The sequence below is a fragment of the Pituophis catenifer genome, unplaced genomic scaffold (genome assembly GCF_029215685.1).
Source record: "Pituophis catenifer annectens isolate HBS135680 unplaced genomic scaffold, rPitCat1.0.hap2 SCAF_2, whole genome shotgun sequence".
NCBI classification, from domain to species: domain Eukaryota; kingdom Metazoa; phylum Chordata; class Lepidosauria; order Squamata; family Colubridae; genus Pituophis; species Pituophis catenifer.
The window spans coordinates 28,393,249-28,416,425 of record NW_027256882.1 but is presented as its reverse complement, the minus strand read 5'-3'; the positions used below and the strand labels follow the sequence as shown (position 1 = coordinate 28,416,425).

The following is a 23,177-nucleotide window of genomic DNA, read 5'->3' as shown; positions in this document are numbered from 1 at the left end:
CCCCAGACATGGAGGAATCCCGTTTACAGGATTTCACCATTTTTTGAAAAGAGGACTGAACAGCAGAGTTAGAAAATTTAGTAATCTAACCTGTGTCATTAGGAGCCGAAGGAGACAGATAGTCCGTGGAGGAAGGGGAACAGATAACAGCATTAGAGTAACATGGAGGTGGAGAAGATAAAAGAGACAGTTCAGTAGTTCCAAATTTTTCCACTGCATATCTACATAAATGCCATACATGCAAAATCTCTACCTTAGCTCTTGGCTCAGCATGTAAAACTTTCCCAATTTTTCCCCAATCAGATAATCTTAAAGACCCCTTTTCAGGATACCATAAACACTTATTTGCAATCTCCTGGACCAGCCGTAAGAGACTGCGTTCTGATACATCAGTGTGATTTTTCTTAAGTAAATAGCTTAATTCTTCAGCATGCTTTCTTTGTCCCTCAGAAAGCAAGGCCCCCATTACTTACAGAAACCTTTAGAAGGTTGAAGAAGCCACGAGGGCTGACGGTGCACCAGTCCTTGTCGGATGAAGTAAGGGTCCCTGTTCCTCAGGCGCCACTTGTAGAGTGACCACACACACAAAGGTTGAGGATATATGTGGTAACTTTATTGTCTTACATAGTGACATTATATAGTTTGTTACTACAAGTTACAGCAGTACTTGGCAGCATCTCATTGGCTCACAGAATCTTTTAGGTAACTAGAACCATTACTTATAATGTTATCTAGGGTTAACACACATCCCACTTCCTATCCTCCTGTTCCTCTTGTTTATAGAGTTAGGGTCTAATGCCATTTCCTGGCGCCTACATGTGAGTAACTTTCCTTATCTGAGATTTTGTTACAGATGAAAATACCTAACCTGATATCTGTAAATATGTGTGCTTGTGTATATGTCATTGTGTGATGTCATTGTGTCACTTACCATTGGTTAGTACTTACCATTAGCCCCGCCTTCTCTGTATATAAGTTCTCGCTCCTCCCAGATTAGTGCTTCTCTAATTGTGTTCCTGAGGAAGAAAAGAAATAAATATTACTATTACAAGAAAGTCTACAGTCTCTTATATATGGGCCTAACCAGGATAACCAAACTAGCAACAAATTGGTAGCAGAGGATGGTTTGGTAGGCCCAACCAAACATAAAGATGCAAGACTCACAAAAAGAAAAAAGAAGACCTGCCACCAGATACACAACAAAAAGAATGGCAGCCCAGCTGACTCCTGACATATATACACCAATTGAAAACATGAAGAAACAAACGCAATCACAAGAATATGAACAGCTAACGCAAAATGAACAACCACTAGCTGAAGCAGAAGAACCCTTCTCAACACCAAACAAAGAAGATGAAGTAAAAAGAAAAATACTACAATTAATAGAAACAACTACAACTGAATCAAATCTGCTTGTGAAAATCCGCAGCATGATAAAAGACCACGGAACAGCAGCAGATAACGAAAATAACAAACAAGAAAACTACGAGGTAAGAAACTCAACCCCTAACTTCAAAAACGACACCAAAGATGGCGACAGCTTCCCGCCTTTTTTATGGCAGCCATCTTACCCACCTAATACCTCTAAAATGCCCGACCAATTACTAAAAGAATCCCAAACCTCAAAATACGAAATGAAAAACAAAAACTACCAAGAAGATGACTACCTGAGCCCAAAAACAAATAAAAAACAATTATTTAAACAAAGCAAAGCTCAACCTACTGAAGTAGAAATAGACAACGCTATACAAGTGCTGACTGCAGCACTCGGGACTAAACTAAAAATACCAAACGAACTATCAGAAAATAAATTAGAAAATTCTAAACTACCATCAGCAAAAAGCCAAAAAGAAACAGACTGCCTAAACAAAGACCTAGCCACCCGAAGAAAGACACGCTGGCAATCATACTCACCTACCGAAGAGCGACTCGCAGAGCAACCCGGCTCCATCGGCAACAGCGGCAGAGAAAATGGCCGACAAGCCTCCAGTGTCTTCTCCCCCGATCCTCGCGACTCTGGAGACTCCACGACGAGCAGAGCAGCATCCCAGGCATTTTCCAGCCACCAGAGGCCCTCCGGAGACAAAACAGAACAACGGAAGGCCGTCTGGGACATCACCCCGGGAGCTGCAAACAAAGGAACCTCCCTCGCCGACTGCTGGAAGAAAATGAAGACTGAGCATGCCCAGAAAGAGCCTGCAGAAAAGGAAAAAGGAAACATAGATACAAGTCAAGACAACATAGAGATAAGTAAATACAGACATACATCTACCATCCCCAGACCTTATTGTGAGTATGCTAAGGTCTTAAACCATGGACAGCTACTAAACATGAATAACACCTCACTACACTCAGGGACAATACCTCCAGACTTTATAAAATTGAAATTAGATGGAAGCAACTTAATGGAATGGGATCAGTGTTTACAGATTGTATATTTGAAAGAAAATGTTTTATTTTTTATTGATAACCCACCAAATAAGCCTTGGACCTATGAAATAGACTGCCTCCATCACAAAGCATACTATATATTAATTGTTTCTATTTCCCCAAGTATACTCCCCAGTATAGAGCATAATTTAACTGTATTTGAAGTATATCAAAAATTATTCAGACTGTTCTATAGCAAAAATGTAGCCACCACCACAAAAATCTCTAGGGAATTCTATTCTGCCAAACTAAAACATGATACATCCATGAGTGAACATATCTTGAATTTAAACGCTGTAAGAGCAGACCTTATTCAAAGGGGAGAAACCATTTCTGACAACACCATGAAAAGCATTATAATTAACTCACTAGATCACAGCTGGGATAACTACATTACCTTAATAGATAACCTAAGTATAGAGCAAATTACTTTAGAAAACCTTACCAATAAGCTTATTACTGAAGATAGACTTAGAAGAGAGCGATATACACAACAAAGAGAAGGTAGAAATCAAAGAAGGACTGATTTCAGGGCCAGAGACAGATACCCACATGAATGTCTCACATGTGGATCTGAAAGACATCAGAGTAGAGACTGCCCCAAGAATATAGGATACAGTGACTCATATAAACACAAGGATAGAAGAATACACTTTTTAGACAGAACTTCCCCAGATTACAGGTATAAGAGAAGAGAATCACCACACTCTAGAGAAAGACAAACATACAGAAATAACCCTAAAGAAAATAAGAAAGGATCACTATATGGAATAAGAAATAATAACACTTTGATATCTGATTCACTCAACACTTGGCTCATAGATTCAGGAGCCACATGCCATACAACTCATAATAGAGAAATATTAAGTAACTTCACTGAAAAGAAATATTATATTAAAGTAGCAAACCAAAATAAAGTCCTAGTGAGAGGAATAGGAGACACGCATATAAAAGGTATAGGAAAAATAGAGGGGGTACTATTTGTGCCCGAAATTCCAAATAACATATTGGCAACCCTAAAATTAAGCATAGAGAATGCAATAGAAACCACTTTCAGAGGTGGAAAGGTATTCATGACTAAGAACAACAGAAACATAGGTAAACTATTTACAAATGATGGACTAACATACCTACTGCCACAAGATAACGAACTAGTCTATGCAAACTATCAATTAAGAAACGAAAAACCAAATTCAGATAGCCATGATGAAAATAATGATAAGAATGCATCAAACACTGATACTAATATGTCTGAAAATTTAAACAATGGAAAACCTATTCACGATAATTGTAGTCACTTACTCCACAGAAAGCTAGGACACGCGAGCTTTCCAGTCATACGAAAAATGTTAGAGTGTTCCGAAGATTTAAAAATAAAGAACTGTAAAAATTACTTAGAATGCTCTGTGTGCAATTCATCCAAAATTAAAAACAAGCCAAAACCCAAAAAAGCCACTCGCACCACACAATCAACCTTTCAACTAATTCATATGGATGTAGTAGGCCCATTAAAACCTTCAATTAAATATAAAAAAAGATACTTCCTGACCATAGTCGATGACTATAGTAGATTTGGTTTTGTATACACCCTTAATCACAAAAGTGAGGTTTTCAAAAAATTTAAGGAGTTCTTTAAAATGGTAGAAACGCAACACAATACCAAAATTAAATAAATAATGACCGACAGGGGGTCGGAATTCCTATCCAACGAATTTTCAACTTGGCTAAAATCACAAGGAATATTGCACTTTAAATCTTGTCCATTTTCCCCATTCCAAAATGGAGTTTCTGAAAGGAAAAATGGTTTGCTACAAACCATGGTTAAATGTGTGTTAGATGATGCTGGCTTAAACCAGTCATTCTGGGCTGAAGCCCTTAATTATTCCAATTACACTATAAATCGCTTATGGTCCAGTACAATCAACAAGACCCCATACGAACTCATGTATGGAAGGAAACCAAAAATTGGGCATTTACACGTATTTGGTGTATCTGCTGATGTATATGTGCCCTCACAGTTAAGGCGCAAAGGAGAGAAAGTATCCAAAAGACTGATATTTATGGGGTACGAATCAGGAACCAAGGGATATCGCTTCATTGATAAAAATAATCACTTCATTGTATCCAGATCTGCCGTGTTTCATGAACACATGAACTGGTCAAAATTACATCTCAATGAAATTTACCCAGAATCAAAAAATATTACACACACGCACGCAAAACATCACACATCAGATATGAACCCCAAATCCACATCTACTAACAGAATCAAATGCCCAGTAATAGTTAATGATGAATGGAAAAAAGGACACCCCACTTTGAAGGTAGATCAATTAACCGAAAAAGAAGCTAAGTATATGCATAGCGATGAACATCCCCAGAATAGGCCCATTAGATCCAATAGGGGCATAATTCCTAAAAGATTAGATGATTACGTACTGTCTATCCAAGCTAAACACCTGACTCCTAACACATATGATGACATACTTAAGCTACCCCTAGAAGAAAAAAGTAAGTGGGAGGAAGCAATGAAAAAAGAGATGGACAGTTTGAGAGAACTAAATGTATATACACCAACAGACCTGCCCACTGAGAAATCCCCTATTGGCACTAGGTGGATCTATAAAATCAAGGAGCTAGAGGATGGTAAATTCCTATACAAAGCCAGGTTGGTGGCTCAAGGCTTTGCCCAAAGATTTCCGGATGACTATGAAGACACTTACTCCCCAACCGTTAGATCAGAAAGCGTGAAGACAGCACTAGTGTTAGCTTCTATCTTAAATCTGGAAGTATATCAATTTGACGTGCAGACAGCCTATCTACACGCTGATCTAGATAAAGAAATTTATGTGAAAGCACCCCCAGGAAAGGATACAAAAAAGGGAGAAATTTGGCTATTAAACAAGAGCCTTTATGGACTAAAACAGTCCGGTAAGCGGTGGTATGAGTGCTTATCAAAGATACTTAAAAATATGGGTTTTGTAGCTACTTCATCTGATTTTTGTTTTTTCACAAAAAAAAATAATGATTCTATTGAATATGTTTTGATTTATGTTGATGATATATTGTATTTTGGACACGACAAAATTAAATGTGATAATTTCGCTGAACAACTAGGCAAAAATTTCAACTTAAAAATATTAGGAAAGGTAAATAAGTATCTAGGAGTCCAAATTGACAAAACAGATAAGGGGTTCAAATTATCTCAGAAAGACAAGATTATGGAACTCATACAAAAATGTAACTTAATTAACTCAAAAATTTGTGATACTCCTATGTCAACTGATTTTTATAGGAATGTGTATAATGAGTACGAACCATTCAAGGATAACACGTTATATCGATCAATTATTGGGTCCTTATTATACATATCTAATTGGACCAGGCCTGATATCACCCTTGCTGTAAATTTGTTGTCAAGACATGTAAGCAATCCTAACTCATACCACTGGGAAGGAATTAAGAGGATTCTAAAATATCTAAAGTCTAGCATTGATATGTGCTTATTCTTAGAACCATTCATTTCTGAAAAACCAACTTTGACCTGCTACGCTGATGCTGATTGGGCTACTGATTCAAAAACCAGAAAAAGCACTTCTGGATATGTTTTTCTTATAAATGGCTGTGCGGTGCACTGGTACACAGGCAAACAGAATTTAATTGCCACTTCCACAGCGGAAGCCGAATATGTTTGTTTATCCAAAGCGGTCAACAATCTAACTTGGTTCGATGACTTGTTAACCAATGTGTGGGATGAACCTGTTTATCCAATTATTATCAATGAGGACAATAAGGCAGCAATTGATATATCAGCTTCCGAAGCAATAGGTCAATGATCTCGACATATCGATATAAAATATAAACATGTGAGACAATTGTCAAGTATAGGATTTATTAAAGCTGTCCATTGCGATACTAGTGAACAAATTGCTGATATCCTCACTAAGCCATTGCCAACCAAACAACATATGTATTTGACTTCCAAACTTGATGTACATATATAATCTTAATAACCCACCATTAGTTAGGTATTTTAGAGGGGGATTTGTTACAGATGAAAATACCTAACCTGATATCTGTAAATATGTGTGCTTGTGTATATGTCATTGTGTGATGTCATTGTGTCACTTACCATTGGTTAGTACTTACCATTAGCCCCGCCTTCTCTGTATATAAGTTCTCGCTCCTCCCAGATTAGTGCTTCTCTAATTGTGTTCCTGAGGAAGAAAAGAAATAAATATTACTATTACAAGAAAGTCTACAGTCTCTTATATATGGGCCTAACCAGGATAACCAAACTAGCAACAGATTTGCCATCCAAGATAAGGAAACATTCCTACGCATAGCAGACTACAGGCTCCTACACCGGAGGGCTGAAAAAAGTGATTTCTGACAGGTCCTCGCACTTTTGACCGGTCTTCGCACTTATGACTGGTCATCATTTACGCCCATTGTAGCATTCTTAACAACCGTGTCACTCATTTCACAACTGCTTCTCTTCACCATGGTGACAAGATAGGGCAAAAACGTAAAATGTGAGGACAGTCGTAAGTTCGAGGACTGGTCAAAAGTGCGAGGACCAGTCAAAAATAACTTTTTCAGCCCTCTGAGTAGTCCATATACATAAAAGGATACAGCAATAGAGAGGGATGAAGGAAGGGAAGGGAATTTAGAGTAGGAGTGAGGGTAAGAGAGGGAGGAAGAGAGGAGGAGAAGGAGAAAGGAAGAGGAAGTAGGGAGGAGAAGAAGGGGGGAAGAGAAAGTAAGAAGGAAAGAAAAGAGAGAGGTGGTAGTTTGAGGAGAAAGATTGCTGTACAATAAAAAAGATGAAAGGGAAGAAAGGCAACCCCAAACAAATATAAAGATATTAAGATAAAGAATGAATTGTTAAACTTTAAAGAATAAAAGAGAACAAATATGAATAAATAGCAATAATTAGAAACACACATACAAACATACAATGTATTTTCTTTGAACAGAGTATTTGGCCGGTTCACAAATTTAAACAGTGTTTAGTCATTTCAATTAAATTTACAATTTCTATATTTCCTTTTTGCCATATTTATTCCTCATCTATTTTTTTAAAAAAACAATATTACCCTTCATCCTCATCTCTAATCTTAATCAAATTCAATTTTACCCTTCTATTCTATATTATACCCCTTCCCATTGTCATCTATTTTTATATCCATCCTCACATTGGTTAATTATGTAATATTACAGTTGTTTAATACAAATTCAACATTTTAATATAAATCAATTAGTTATATAACTATCTTTTTTGTATATTAATCAATATGAACATGAATATTCCAATTATTTCCATGCAATCCAATTTCATACAAATCAATTAATTATATTTACCAATAATAATAAACCAAACAATTTCTCCCATACATTCCTCCAAACCACAACTTAACCATTTTTGCTTTCAACACAATATACAATTAATAGTATCTCAATTATTACAATTGATGAGGAAAAAGAAAAGAAATCTGCCTTTCCAACGTTGCAAGCAAACAGCAAAGCCAACAACCTGCTTTACTTTCAGTTTCGTTTTCAGCTTGAATTGCACAAGGAGAAAAAAAAAATCTGCTCCAGCAGCACTCTTTGCAGCTAGCAAAAGACCCCTGTGCAAAACAGCTGAGAGCAAATCAGCTGAGAGTCGGGAGGCCGATCTAAACAACTTGTGGTAATTAACCTAGGCTGAAGCTGAAAAGGGCTGTTTTTTCTATTTTTGCAGGCACCGGTCTACTCATTTGTTTTCTTTTAACACTGATCAGCTGTAGGGCGGCCCTTTGAAGCCCCGCGGCAAGAGTTTAAACAGTTTTTTTTCCCTCTAGCCATAAGCTGGGACTCAGGAGGCAGCAATAGATTGTGAGTGGGCGGGGTAAGCGAATGGTGACCGGGCTGGGAACCAGTTCAATTGCATGGCCAGCCAAACTTACTACCGGTTCTCCGAACTATTAAATTTTTATACTACAGGTTCTTGCGAACTGGTGCGAACCGGGAGCAACCCACCACTGATTGAAACTTTTGTGGTTCCCCCCTTGGTAGGGAAATGTGAGGAAAAAAGATGTTTCATTTCTAAAACAGCATTGCATAAGACTCATGAATAGATTTTGAGGGGGGGGAAGGAAAATGTCAGCATTTCTGTAAACATTGGGACAATGTAATGCAACGCGCTCTTCCCAACACATGGAAGACAGGTTACAATGTTTTTTAGTAGGTCACATTGCATCTGATCCCTTTGAAGGATACTCGGTGACCAGGAGCAGATCAGGACTGGCATGTGGAGAAACCAAGATGCAACTCAATGGTCTGTCTGGATAATCACTGGGGACTTTCCATGACTGAGAATAGGATAGGATAGGATAGGATAGGATAGGATAGGATAGGATAGGATAGGATAGGATAGGATAGGATAGGATAGGATACGATAGGATAGGATTGAATGGAATTGAATTCTTTATTGGCCAAGTGTGATTGGACACAAGGAATTTGTCTTTGGTGCATATGCTCTCAGTGTACATGAAAAGACAAGATACATTTGTCAAGAATCATAAGGTACAACACTTAATGATAGTCATAGGGTACAAATAAGTAATCAAATCATAGTAGGAAACAATATAAATGATAAGGATACAAGCAACAAAGTAACAGTCATACAGTCATAAGTGGGAGGAGATGGTAATAGGAAAAATGGGAAGATTAATAGTAATAGTAATTCAGTTAGTAAATAGTTTGACAATGTTGAGGGAATTATTTGTTTAGCAGAGTGATGGCATTCAGTAAAAAATTGTTCTTGTGTCTAGTTGTTCTGGTGTGCAGTGCTCGATAGCGTCATTTTGAGGGTATTGTATTTGTATTTGTATTTATTGAATTTGTATACCGCCCTACTCCCGAAGGACTCAGGGCGGTGAACAGCCATAAAAATAAAACATGGAAATACAAAATTTAAAATAGAGATAAAACAAATTAAATAAATTTGGCTGAACCATATTTAAAACCCCAATAATTTAAAACCAAATTTAAAATTCCCATTTAAAAGCGGAGAAGTTTAGGTCAGGCCGGCTTGCTGGAATAGGAACGTCTTAAGCGTGCGACGGAAGGTACGCAGATCCGGAATCCTCCGTATCTCGGGGGGGAGCTCGTTCCAGATAGTAGGTGCCCCCACAGAGAAGGCTCTCCCCCTGGGGGCCGCCAGTCGACATTGTTTGGCCGACGGCACCCGGAGGAGCCCCTCTCTATGGGAGTGTACTGGTCGGTGGGAGGCTATTGGTGGTAGCAGGCGGTCCCGTAGATAACCAGGTCCTAAGCCATGGAGCGCTCTAAAGGTGATAATCAAAACCTTGAAGCGCACTCGGAAGACCACCGGGAGCCAGTGCAGCTCGCGCAGGAGGGGCGTTACATGGGAGCGCCACGTCGCTCCCATCACCACCCGCGCAGCTGCACTCTGCGCCAGTTGGAGCCTCCGAGTGCTCCTCAAGGGGAGCCCCATGTAGAGAGCGTTACAGTAGTCCAGACGGGAGGTGACGAGGGCATGAGTGACCGTGCGTAACGAGTCCCGATCCAGAAAGGGACGCAACTGGCGGATCAGGCGAACCTGATGAAAAATCCTCCCGGTCACGGCCGTCAAGTGTTCTTCTAAAGACAGCCGTGAATCCAGGAGGACACCCAAGTTGCGAGCCCTCTCCGTGGGGGCCAATGCTTCGCCCCCAATAGTCAGCGATGGCACCAGCTGACTATATCGGGACGTCGGAAACCACAGCCACTCGGTCTTGGATGGGTTGAGTCTGAGCCTGTTTCTCCCCATCCAGATCCGTACGGCCTCCAGGCACCGGGACATCACTTCAAGGGCATCGTTGGGGTGGTCTGGGGTGGAGATGTACAGCTGGGTGTCGTCAGCGTACTGATGGTACTCCACCCCGAAACCACGGATGATCTCGCCCAGCGGCTTCACATAAATGTTGAACAAAAGGGGCGAGAGGACCGATCCTTGTGGCACCCCACATATAAGGGGCCTCGGGGTCGACCTCTGCCCCCCTGTCAACACAGACTGCGACCGGTCAGAGAGAAAGGAGGAGAACCACCGTAGTACGGTGCCTCCCACCCCCAACCCTTCCAACCGGTGCAGCATGATACCATGGTCGATGGTATCAAAAGCCGCTGAGAGATCTAATAGGACCAGGACAGAGGAACAACCTCTGTCCCGAGCCCTCCAGAGATCATCCACCAACGCGACCAATGCCGTTTCCGTGCTGTACCCAGGCCTGAAGCCCGACTGGAACGGATCTAGATACGTCGTTTCATCCAGGTACCGGGGAAACTGTCGTGCCACCACACTCTCGACAACCTTCGCAACAAAGCGAAGGTTGGAGACTGGACGATAATTAGCCAATATTGCCGGATCCAGGGAAGGCTTCTTGAGGAGAGGTCTCACCACCGCCTCTTTCAAGGCGGCGGGAAAGACACCCTCACTCAATGAAGCATTTATAATCCCCTGGAGCCAGCCTCGCGTCACCTCCCGGGAAGCCAGCACTAACCAGGAGGGGCACGGGTCCAACAAACATGTGATCGCATTCAGTCTACCCAGAATCCTGTCCACGTCCTCAGGGGTCACAGAGTCAAACTCATCCCAGATAACATTCTCAGGACCTGCCTCCGTCAGCCCCACTGGATCTACCCAGTCGGAGTCCAGATCTTCCCGAATCTGAGTGATTTTGTCATACAGATACTGAACAAAGTCCTCGGCTCTTCCCTCCAAGGGGTCCTCCCTCGCTTCCTGGTGGAGCAGGGAGCGGGTCACCCTAAACAGGGCGGCCGGGCGGTTATCTGATGACGCAATAAGAGCAGCAAGATGAGTACGTTTCGCTGCTTTTATCGCCACTAGGTAATTCTTAATATGAGATCTTACCAGTGTCCGGTCAGATTCAGTGCGACTGGCCCTCCAACTACTCTCTAGGCGTCTTTTCCGGCGCTTCATCTCCCTCAGCTCCTCGGTAAACCAAGGAGCCAGGTGAGATCGGCGCCGGGTCAGAGGCCGCAAAGGCACGACTCGATCCAGAGCTCCAGCGGCCGCCCTATCCCAGGCGGCCACTAAGTCTCCAGTCGAGGCGTGAGCCAGGACCTCAGGCATTGGCCCAAGCTCCGTCTGGAACCTATCAGGTTCCATCAGGCGCCTGGGGCGGTACCATCTTATCGGTTCCGCCTCCCTGCGGCGGGGAGCAGCGGTTCGAAGATCAAGGCGAAGGAGAGAGTGATCCGACCATGACAAGGGCTCGATGGCTATGTCCCCTATCTCGAGATCACTCAGCCACTGTCCAGAGACAAAAATCAAGTCCAGTGTGTTTCCCCCCATGTGCGTAGGGCCATGAATTAGCTGGGTCAGATCCATAGCCGTCATGGAAGCCATGAACTCCCGAGCCACCTCAGATGTCTCACCCACGGACGGCAGGTTGAAATCCCCCATGACCATAAGTCTGGGGGTATCAACCGCCACCGCGGCGATAACGTTGAGTAGCTCGGGCAGGGCTGCTGCCACGTGGCAGGGAGCCAGGTACGTGATCAGCAAACCCATCTGAACCCCATGACCCCACTTCACAAGGAGGGTCTCACAACCGGCCGTCTGAGGAACAGTGGCCTCCCTCGGCCTAAAACCTTCTCTAATAATAACCGCTACTCCCCCGCCCCTCCCCTGAGACCTCGGTTGATGGAATGCGTGGAAGCCTGGTGGGCACATTTCTACCAGAGGGACCCCTCCCTCCAGGCCCAACCAGGTCTCCGTAAGCCCTGCCAGGTCCACTCCCCCCTCCAGAACAAGATCACAAATGAGGGGGGCTTTATTTACTGCGGACCTGGCATTGCACAACATCAGCCGAAGGCCCGGGCCCTGAGGGTCTGTGCAACCTGGAGAACGAGTGGAGCCTTGGGGGCCGGAGCACGCTACCGCATGGAGACAGCGGGTGCGCGCTCCCTTAACATGATATGGCCCCCTGCTCCCGCCATATCTACCCCTCCCCCTCACAGTACCAATGGTAAAAACACAATCTGGACAAGCTCGACCCCCCCCATTTCCTCCGGAACTCCCACCCCCCCCCGCCGCATATAGTAGCCAGGCCTGACCTTCCCCTTGGTGGGTTATCCCCCAAACCCACTACCCTAGTTCCAGTTTTACCTCCCCCCCCCGGGACCCCTTAAAATTTTTTCCAAAAATTTACATAAAAAACCCCTCAACCCCCTCTTCGCCGCATGCCACCTCTCTGGGTTCCAAGACCCGTCATTGAGGTAGGCCCTCGATAACGTAGAGGGCCAGGCTTGCGAGAGGGGGGAGTCTCGCAATGCAAGAAGCTGTGCCCTTCGGTACATCTAAGCTCTGAGGTAGTGATAAGGTATGGCCCAGGGCTCCATGATAGTCCAAATTGTCCTGAAAAAGGCAGGTTGACCATAAGCGGAAGAGTCTCCACTGTCCTCTCACGGCAGTGGAGGAGTCCAATGTTCCAACCAATTCGAGGGTAATCGTCCAACCAGCCTCTCACGATGGTTGGACAACTCGCCATGGGGAAGATGGTACATCCCATCGATAGTGAAACAATGATAGAAACCGGCTCCGTTCGTCCTCCTGTAAGCTGCCATTTTTCATACAGCCAGCGTGCTAGATAACAAACAGAGCCAGGTCCAAGGTCTCCAGAAGAAAGTAAGCTGTCCACAATATTCATACAGGTAGCGTATAGATGGCTAATACAGGCAAGCGGATAGATGGGAAATAGGTGGGAGCCACCTCCATCAAGCAGATAACTGGCAGGGCAAGCATGTTAGTCATAGGGCCTGATAATGGCCCAGCTAGGATGGGGGGGGGGGAAGAGGGTTAACCAGGGCTGTGCAATAACTCCAACAGCCCCTCCACCCTCGTTAACCCCCCCCGAGTCTTCCAGGTCTTCCAACCATCCTATGTGCCCAGTCCTAGCCCCCCAAGATGGCTATAAAGGAGGCCTCAACATGGGAGCTAAAATTTGGGAATTACCCCAGAGCCCCATGGCGGCCCGAAGTTGCCAAGATTTAAAAATTCAGAGATGGAGGCTCCCCCCTCATGTTCTTCCTCGGCTACACGACTCCAGCCATCCCAACAGCTGCTGCAACGGCGTCGGCGGAGGCGCTGGCATCATCGCGGGCACCACCAACAGCCACATCTTCCATTCGCCCTCGCCTCCTTTGACGCCCGCTTCCTTCCCCCCGACGTCTACCTCCACTGCTCCGACGCGGGGGGGGGGGTGCAGTCCGCGACGACGCCAGCGTCCCCACCACAGCCGCCGCACCAACCATCCAGACATAGCCGAAAGCCGGCCGTTTCTATTTCCTCCGCCGCCACCGCCGCCGCCGCCGCCGCCCATAGATCACAAACGCCGCCCTTCTCGTGGCGGCCTCGGAACAGCTGTTCGTCGGAGCGTCGGTGCCACGCTGTTCTCGGCACCTTAGAGAGCCCAAAAAGCGCTCAGTCAACCGGCTACAAGCAATGCCTGCCGGGCAGGGGGTCCCAGATGGTCAAACGACCCCCCCGGAGACCCTCGCAAGCCAAGACCCCATCTCTATCACGGCGAGCCTAGACCCGGGTCGCCATCTTGGAGCATGCGCAGAAGAATGTCTGTCTGAGGGTAGGAGTTGAAACAATTTAGGGGTCTGTAAATATTTTCACAGCCCTCTTTTTGACTCATGCAGTATGCAGGTCCTCAATGGAAGGCAGGTTGGTAGTAATTGTTTTTTCTGCAGTTCTAATTATCCTCTGAAGTCTGTGTCTGTCTTGTTGGGCTGCAGAACCAAACCAGACAGTTATAGAGGTGCAGATGACACACTGAATAATTCCTTTTTAGAACTGTATCAGCAGTTCCTTGGGCTGTTTGAGCTTCCTGAATTGACGCCGAAAGAACATTCTTTGGTGTGCTTTTTTGATGATGTTTTTGATGTCAGGTGAATAATGTTCAAACATTATTTACATCCAAAGTTCTTTGCCCACTGAATCATAAAATGCTGTACATAGTCATCCTCCATGTTCCACTACAGTTTATAAACCTTAAAAATAGCACTCCCTTGGAGTATCTTGACTTGATGGGGCTGCCAGGTCCTAAAATCTTGGAAGCCACAGAAAATCAGTTTTAAACTTTTGGGATGTAGAGAGGCGTTGATCTCTATCGAGAGTCACCCCCTAAAATAGCAAATTCTGTCAAAAAAAAAAAAAGATTCTGTCAATGATTACTTCAGCTTCAACCACAACAATACCTGAGCAAATAAGAGATACAAACTCAAGGTAAACCGCCTCAAACTCAATTGCAGAAAATACGACTTCAGCAACAGACTGGTCAATGCGTGGAGTGCACTACCTGACTCTCTGGTTTCTTCCCCAAACCCCCAAAACTTTAACCTTAGACTGTCTACTGTTGACGTCACCCCATTCCTAAGAGGTCTGTAAGGCATAAGCGCACCATCATCCCTGTCCTAATGTCTCTTTTTACTCTTATTCTTTTCATGTATTCCAATTACGTTTATGCTTTTATATATTTTCTTATATATGCTTGACAAATAAAATAAAGTAAAATAAAAAATAAAATGTCATGAACTTTCAGGGCTCAGTACGTAGCTAATCTTCGTAAGCTTACGTACGCTGATGATACTCAGCTGTACATCTCCTCCCCAGACCACCCCAACGATGCCCTTGATGTGATGTCCCGCTGCCTGGAGGCCGTGCGGGTCTGGATGGGGAGAAACAGGCTCAGACTCAACCCCTCCAAGACTGAGTGGCTGTGGCTTCCGGCGCCCCGATACAGGTGCCATCGCTGACTATTGGGGGTGAATCTTTGCCCCCCACAGAGAGGGCTCGCAATCTGGGTGTCCTCCTGGACGCACGGCTGTCTTTAGAAGAGCACATGACGGCCGTGGCCAGGGGGGCCTTTTATCAGGTTCGCCTGATTCGCCAGTTGCAGCCCTTTCTGGACCGGGACGCCTTGCGCACGGTCACTCATGCCCTTGTCACCTCCCGGTTGGACTATTGTAATGCTCTCTACATGGGGCTCCCCTTGAAGAGCACTCGGAGGCTCCAGCTGGTCCAGAATGCGGCCGCGCGGGTGGTTATGGGCGCAACCCGTTATGCCCATGTGACACCCCTCCTGCGCGAGCTGCACTGGCTCCCGGTGGTCTTCCGGGTGCGATTCAAGGTGTTGGTTACCACCTTTAAAGCGCTCCATGGCATAGGACCCGGATACCTCCGAGACCGTCTTCTGCCACCAATAGCCTCCCACCGACCAGTTCGTTCCCACAGAGAGGGCCTCCTCAGGGTGCCATCAGCCAAGTTATGTCGGCTGGCAATGCCCAGGGGGAGGGCCTTCTCTGTGGGAGCCCCAGCCCTGTGGAATGAACTGCCCCCGGAAATTCGTAAGATCTCCGACCTCCGGGTGTTTCGCTGCGCATTGAAGACCCTGTTGTTCCGCCAGGCCGGACTATCAACACAATAGTTTTAAATTGGGGTATTTAAATTTATTGGGGTTTTAAATTTGAGCCACTTATTTAATTATTTTAAATTTTATATTATTGTTTTGTCTGTGTTTTTAAATAGGCTGTACACCGCCCTGAGTCCTTCGGGAGAAGGGTGGTATAGAAATAAAATTATTATTATTATTATTATTATTATTAGTGGTATCACATTTCACTCTTTTGTTTGGGTCAGTTGCCAGAAGTCAAAAATGATGGTAGCATTTAATCAGTGAAAACCTCTTGCAACCGCCTTAGATAAGAGAGGGGACAAGCGCGTTTTTCTGCCTGTCTGGAGATGGCGCTCAAACAGGCAACACCAGTGGCTAGAAAGCGGACGGTACAGCAGGCGGCGCCTGTGGTTGTGTTTAAGGAGTTAAAATCATCAAGTACTGCATTGCTAGAAAGGCTGGGAGGAGAGGAGACGCGCAGAGGAACTTCCTCTTCCGGATGGCTGATGGGAGGAAGTTGGTGTGCAGAGCGGCTTTTGTGCTGTTTCCATGGTGGAAGCAGCAGCTGGCAGGTGAGTTGAGGGCAGCAGGTGGGAGGAGAGTCCGGGAGCAACTTGGGCTGGAAGCGGAGAAGCAACTGGGCTGAAGCCTCTCAGCTGCTGCTGCTGCAGGTTCCTTCCCTCCCCAAATGGAAGCCCACTGGTGCTGCAGGCTGGGAAACTGGGGGCTGCAATTTCTGCTGGTGGGAAGCTTGAAAAAGTCTCCTTCAAATGAAGGTTGAGTCTTTGGGGCTGGTTTCCCTCCAGAGGGAGCTCCGTCACTGGAGGTTTGGAAGAGAGCTGGAAGAAACCTTGGAGGTCATGCAAACCGCTATTCCAAACAATGCTATTTATAGGGGGTGGGGGTGGGGGAAGTAGTGGGTTGCCCCGGTTCTATAGAACCGGTAGTAAAACTGGCAGGAGGCCCCGCCCACCAACCCCAACATCACCAAAACGCTTCTGCGCATGTGCAGAAGAGTGCGTGCATGCTTGAGCGAAGTGAGCGTTCGCGGCCCCACTGCAAACCGATAGTAAAGGTAAGTAGAACCCACCCCTGGGTGGGGGGCACTGAGTATGAGTTTGTGGACTGAAAAAGTTTGGGAACCACTGACCTAAAGTGATGAGTGTAAAGGCTTGAATAGGGGTCTCTAAATATTTTCACAGCCCTCTTTTTGACTCATGCAGTGTACAGGTCCTCAATGGAAGGCAGGTTGGTAGTAATTCTTTTTTCTGCAGTTCTAATTATCCTGTGAAGTCTGGGTCTGTCTTGTTGGGTTGCAGAACCAAACCAGACAGTTATAGAGGTGCAGATGACAGACTCAATAATTCCTTTTTAGAACTGTATCAGCAGTTCCTTGGGCTGTTGGAGCTCCCTGAGTTGGCACAGAAAGAACATTCTTTGTTGTGCTTTTTTGATGATAGGTGTCCATTTTAGGTCTTGAGATATGATAGAACCTAGAATTTGAAGTTCTCTACTGTTGATACTGTGTTGTCTAGTATTGTAAGAGGTGGTAGTATGGGAGGATTTCTCCTAAAGTCTATCACGATTTCTACTGTTTTGAGTGTGTTCAGTTCCAGGTTGTTCCAGTCACACCACGAGGCTAGTTGTTCAACCTCCCATCTTTATGCAGATTCATCATTGTCTCGAATGAGACCAATCACTGTTGTATTATCTGCAAACTTCAGTAGTTTAACAGATGGATCATTTGATATTCAGTCATTGGTATATAGAGAGAAGAGAAATGGAGAGATCACAAATCCTTGGGGGGGGAGGGCTGTGCTAATTGTACAGGTATCTGATGTGATTCTGCTTAGCTTCACCTGCTGCTTCCTGTCTGTTAGGAAGCTTATGATCCATTTACAAGGGTGTTCAGGTACCGCTAGCTGCAGTGGTGGAATTCTGCCGGTTCTAGGCGGTTCGGCCTAACCGTTTGTTAAATTGCTGGCTCACCCCGCCCCTTGCCCTGCCCCTCTGCACCACTATTTATTGCCAATAAATAGTGGTGGGGCGAGCGAGCCAGCAATTTAACAAATGGTTTGGTGTTTTTTTGTAATTTATTGGCCTCGCAGCACATCGAACCGTTTTTTAAATTGCTGGCTCGCCCGTCCCTCACCTCGCCCCATGTGCTGTGTTGAAAGCTTGCCTTAGTGACACACCATGTTCAGGAGAAACGTCAGTGGAAACTTGGCACATTTTTCCGAACCATTAGTGACCTTTGGCTGGCCATGCCCCCAAACAGGTTCCTGCTCGCTCACCCCGCCCGCCTGATGCTCGCCCGCCCCGCCCAGCCCCTACTTGCAGAATCTAGCCCCATACTTCTGCTCACCGCTGCTGGCAAAGGTAAGGCCGAAGGGCACAGGTGGCCGGGGAAGGGAGAGCTGGTGGAGGGGTCATACCAGCAGCAGGTAGTGGACCGATGCACGCAGGGAGGGAGGGGAGCGCGTGGGAGATCACGGCACCGGAGCTCTTCCTGTGCGTTTCCCCCAGCCGGCCCGGCCTGCGAGGGAAGCACACGGGAGATCCTAGCTGCAGTTTACTCGCGAGCAACATTGACTGGGAGAGACAGGGAGAAAGGCCAATGGTGCTCAAGAGTAAACTGCAGATTAGAGGCAGCCAGCAGCTGGCAGGCAGAGAAAGAAACCGCTTTGGCTCTGGTGCCAAAAGAAATTGGTGGGGAGAAAAAGAGGGAGGGTAGGAACAAGGAAAGGGCATTTTTTTATTGTTTTAACTCCATAGCAACATCCTTCCCAGCTACTGCTTTCTCTGCTCAGTGGCAGAGCTTTCTTTCTTTCTTTTTTTTAAGGTTAGTCCCCTTCTGCCCGGGAGAGAGAAGAGCGGGGTCAGGGAGAGAAAAAGAAGGCAGGGTGGGATGGTGGGGGGGGCGGGAGCGGGGGTCTTCTTAATCACGGCTGGATGCTGCTTCCTTGGGTCCTCTCAACTTTCCAGTCCCAGAAAGCGGCTGAAAAATGCCTCCTGTTTCCATTTTCTGTCCTTGCCTCCTTCCTGTTTTATTTGGTTTTCCCTCCCACCCTGAAAGGAGTTTCAAGCAAAAGAAAAGGGGGGGGGAGTCTTAATGTCTGGTTAAAATGGGTAGTACTTCCATTTAAAGAAGAAAAGCATAGCTCAGATTATTGCTATGATTTTTTGCTCCTATATTCTGTTGTTTAGGTATAAATTTTGTTAATGTAGAAATTTTACTTACAGCCTATTAAACAACGGAGCTAGCTGTCTGCCTGCAATCATGTGTATCTATTAGGAGTAATTCCCACTGAAAGAGAGTAGCCTTACTGCCAAGTAAACATGCATAGGCTTTACATTGAGAGATAGGGTATCGATTAGTATGAGGTGTATCAGAGAGAGAAATGAGAACTTCTGTAATAACAGATACTTTGTGCCAAGACCAGGAGTGTGTGCGTGTGAGTGAGTGAGAGAGAGAGAGAGAAGAAGACAGACAGAAAGAGACAGACAGACAGAAAGAAAGAGGGAAGGAGAGAGAGATAGAAGAGAAAGAAAGAGGAAGGAAGGGAGAGAGAGAGAAAAAAACTGTGCTATTATTTTTAATTGTTCCATTATTTATCATGTATTAATATTTTACACTGTCCCTACATCTAGAGTGATTTTACTGCCTTTCTTTTGCCCAGGGCAACCACATATTTTTCAGGGATTTACATGCATTCAATGACTATAGTCCAGAACATAAATATGTGTGTGCTTATTTGTACATCATGTTTTGTATACATGCAGAGAAAGAAGCACTCTTATGATCTTTGCCTTTTAGGCTTGCTGTCAAACATCAGCCATAATACTAATGACTGTTTTGAACAATATGCAGGTTGTATTACACAAATGGCTATTTTATATGTGAAATTATGACTGAAATATTTCTGCACCTCTATTGGTTCACACTATTAGTTTCTTTACACTAATTATACAACAAACAAGGAATGCTTATTTTCTGAAATCATGTACATTCCATTTTTTTTCCCCTTCTGGGCTCAAATGTGGGCTTAAAATGAGCACAGGACCACAACCAAGTAAACGTATATAGTAACAGTACTAACAATCATTAGGTGGAGTAGCCATTTTAGATTATTTATGTTGGGTATTAGGGAAGTACCCAACAGGCTACATGGACAATGCACAGCTGACTCTGTAGCTTTAAAATCAGTCTCCTGAATTTAAAATGTTATAGAGGCACTAGTCTAAAGAAAAATTCCACTATCAGTCCAGTGTGATATTGCAATCTCACATGTGTCAGTTCTACAACAACATTAATTAATTAATTAATTAATTAATTAATTAATTAATTAATTAAAAATGCTACAATGGGCATAAATGATGACAGGTCAAAAGTACGAGGACCTGTCAGAAATCACTTTTTTCAGCCCTCTGGGTAGTCCCTATGTGCATATGGACTACTCAGAGCGCTTAAAAAGTGATTTTTGACCGGTCCTCGCACTTTTCACCGGTCCTCGCACTTACGACTGTCCTCACGTTGTACATTTTGCGCCTATCTTTTCACTGTGGTGAAGAGAAGTAGTTGTGAAATGAGTGACACAGTTGTTAAGAATGCTGCAATGGGCAGAAATGTGAGGATGGTCAAAAGTGTGAGGACCAGTCAAAAGTGTGAGGACCAGTCAGAAATGACTTTTTTCAGCCCTCTGAGTAGTCCCTATGCACATAGCTACACCCACCCAGTCACATGATCAGCTAGCCATGCCCACCCAGTCACACAAACAGCTAGCCACGCCCACCCAGTCACATAACCAGCTAGCCATGCCTACCCAGTCACATAACCAGCTAGCCAGGCCCCCAACTAAGCAACGCCCACAGAACCGGTTGTTAAAAAAATTGAATTCCACCACTGGTTAGCTGGTTTAGTTTAGTTAGAAGTATGTCCGGAATGATGGTATTGAATGCTGAACTAAAGTCTATAAAGGGGACCCTTGCGTAGGTCTTTGGAGATTTAAGACATTGTAGGATGTAGTGCAGAGCCCTATTAACAGCATCATCTGTCAATCTATATGAGTGGAGAACACAAACTATCTCCTTGCTCCTAGCCCAGCACTGTCACCCACCCTATCAAATTTAAATGTACAAAATTTCTAAAATTTAAAATAGTAAAATGCTCAATATGCTTAATATTAACTGATTGTTTTCCTTTTTCTCTTTCCTTGGTGTCATATTTTAGTGCACATCTTTATCATGTCTCGTTTTATTATGGTTAGACATTGGAAACCCTTCCAATGATCCCAAAGCCTCTGAATCTCTCTCAGGGCTATATAAAAATATCAAGCAAAATTAAGTAAAGCCAACCTAAGAATCAGAGGGGATGGTCTACATGTCAGGGTTCCAGGTAACAGACCCAACGAAATCAAAACTCTGAGGCCTGAACTCTCCTCAAAGTAATTGTTTATTAGGAATGTCATATTGGCACAGCTGGTGAAAACCAGATTCTGAAGGACACGAGGTTTTCCCCACCCAAATCAAAACCCAAAGTTCTTGCTCTCAGGTCACACATCCATCATATGGTCCAATCAGGTCACAGTCCTCCTTTGGCTGTCTTTGGTCCACGCCTTCACAACGCCTGGTGGGGACGTCCTTGGTTCCCATGGAAAAGAATGTTGTTATGGCTACAATTTCTCCCAGTTATCTCTACCTCTCCCCTCACATTCCCACAGCAGCAACCAGCCTTGCTGTGGCAGTCCTGAAGATTTCCAAAATGGTTTCAGGGCTGACAGGCTGCCCCCACTCAGCTGAGAAGGAACTCTTGAAAGAGAAAAATCAGAGGTTAACCTCACCTTCTTAGTCTCACCTTCAACACCCCCCCCCAGGTGGCCCCTTGGGCTTAACTAGGATATTTGTCATGAAACTGTTTAATCAACCTGTCTGCTTTTACATCCCAGGTCTTAACCCAGGTAGCTTCAGATAAGGGTATCCCTTCCAGTGGACTAGGTATTGCAAGTGACCCTGCTGTAAATGAGTCTAAGATCTTTTTTTACCTCATATAATGAGTTTCCCCTTGTACTAAAATAGGCCTTGGGGGGGCCCAGTGTACTGGCGTTAGCTGAGAGCCTGCTGCAGTTTTTAGCAAGCTGCTATGGAACACCGGGTGCACTTTTCCTAACAAGCGTTTTGAGTCTAAGCTGAACAGTAACAGGATTTATCACTATCGGGAAAGGCCCTCTGAACTTAGGACCTAATTTTCTGTTGGGCAGTTTGAGTTTTAGATACTTTGTTGGCAAGTACACTTTGGCTCTGATCTGCAGCTCCTCAGTGAACCGTTTCTTCAGAATTTCAAATGCTGGGCCACAAGTTGTGCCACCCACTTGGCCGCTTTGCCCTCCATGTTGTCAGCAATGGCTGAGATCATTTTGTCAGCCCTGGAGCCCATCTTTTTCTTTGGATCTTCAGGGCAGCCACATTTAGTGCTATGGGAAAACAGGAGGGGGGGGTTGCATGGAGTTGGTGGAGATATATAGTCATAACAACATTCTTTGCTCTGGGAGTCAAGGACATTCAGCCTGCACTTGAAGAGGTGTACCTGGGGAACATCAGGACGGTGGATTGATTGGGCCATGTGACTGACATGTGGGTGCAGGGGAAGGGATTTTGACTTTTCCTTGGGTGGGGAAAATGTGGGGGCTTTCAGATTTGGATTTTCCCAGATGTGCCAATATGACATCTCTAATAAAATGAAATTTTGAGGAACTGCTGGCCTCGGAGTCTTACTTGGGTGTGGGATGTAGTTCTAAGTTGTCTAAGCCCAAAATTTCCAGCCTGATAGCATAAGGTATTCTGTTGTGAGCAGAGGAGTGGAGGACTCTTTTCGTGAAATATCTCGGGACTCACTCAATTGTATTAATGTCCGATATGCAGTGCAGATTCCAGACAGATGAGCTGTATTCAAGAATTGGTCTAGCAAAGGTTTTGTATGTCCTAGTTTGTAGTACAATATTACTGGAGAAGAAGCTTCGTAAGATTAGGTTAACAACTCTTAATGCCTTTTTGGCAATCCTGTTGCAGTGACTCTTAATTACCTCTTAATTAATTAATTAACTAATTAAACATAATTTGTCTTAATTATTAAGAGTTAATTAACTAATAATTTATTAACTTTAAATGCCTTTTTGGCAATGCTGTTACACTGAGCTCTGGCACTTAGATCATTAGAGATAAATACTCCAAGGTCCTTGACAGAGTGAGGGTCGTATACAAGGTCTTATCCACCCAGCTTTA

The 23,177-nt window shown here is 44.6% G+C and overlaps 1 pseudogene; it reads right to left on the bottom strand.

Annotated features, from left to right (window-relative positions):
• Positions 1–23,177, bottom strand: part of LOC139310043 (zinc finger protein 850-like) — a 218,579-nt pseudogene that overhangs the window by 47,247 nt on the left and 148,155 nt on the right.